Below are 1172 nucleotides of genomic sequence, written 5' to 3'. Positions count from 1 at the left end.
GGGGGGGCTGCCCAACGCCTCCTGGTGCCCCCACCACCCTTCCATCTTGAGGGGTCAGGCCTACCTCTGCCGGGCCGCAGGTTTCTCTCCCCCGCCCAGCTCGAAGCCGGGCAGGGGAGGCCTTGCCTCTTTGCTGGCCGGAAATCAAAGAGAGAGCCCAAGGGAGTGCTCTGCTTCTAACCCCTGTGTTCTCAGAGCCGCATCCACCCTCAGTGGCCAAGCCTGGTGTCAATTTAAAATCTGAACACCCATTAGCCTCTGGCCACTCCATTCCCAGAAAACCTGCTTCCTGGAAACCCACGACACTGGCCCAGTGTAGAGCAGAGTGGGACTATCATGTATTCATTGAAGTCTTCCTACTAACATATTGCCACCAAAATGTAACATCCAAGAAAAGGAAAGGACAAATTATATTTGCTACTGTAACAGCCTCAAATTTATATAGTGAAATAAAATTACTTACCATGTAACAAATCTGATAGAAGGGAGATTTACTTTTGTAACTTCAAGGTAAATTTGTCCTTCATCTGTGAGCAAAGGAGGATGTTTTAATGGTTTACAAACTAAACCTGCTGGGGAAAATATGAGTGCTGCTGGATTTTAGTTTTCTATTATTGCATTGTTGCAGAAACTTCAGGCTACATGAAGAATAGGGAATTACTAGAGACAAAGAGCCAAAATTCTGTTTAAACTAATGTAAAACCATTGAAATATGAATGGTTTCAAACTGAAACAGGCAGTAGAATGAGATACAGATTTATGAATAACTGGCAAAAGTAGTATTGTAGCTCTCCAAAACAACAAGCTAAATAGCAATGTTAATAAAGTTCCAATATAAATGACATTTAAGTGTGGTAACAGCACCACAGCACCAGAGAATCATACGATGACAAGAGTGATTGAATTTGGAAGGGACCACGGGATGCCATTTGGCCCAGGCTCCTGGTTAAGAAGGATCACCTACAGCATGTTGCCAAGGACAGAGTCTAGAAAGCTTCAAAAACTGGATATTACAAAAGTCTGCAAGGATGGAGGCTGCACAAACTCTTGGGGCAACCTTTGACAGTGCTTGGTCACCCCACAGTGGAAAAATATTCAGAGGGAGTCTCCTGTGGTTTGTTTTCTGCCCACAGCCTCTATCCTATCACTGGGTACTGCTGGACAGAGCCTGG

The sequence above is a fragment of the Geospiza fortis genome, unplaced genomic scaffold (genome assembly GCF_000277835.1).
Source record: "Geospiza fortis unplaced genomic scaffold, GeoFor_1.0 scaffold240, whole genome shotgun sequence".
NCBI lineage: Eukaryota > Metazoa > Chordata > Aves > Passeriformes > Thraupidae > Geospiza > Geospiza fortis.
This window is presented reverse-complemented; position numbering follows the sequence as displayed.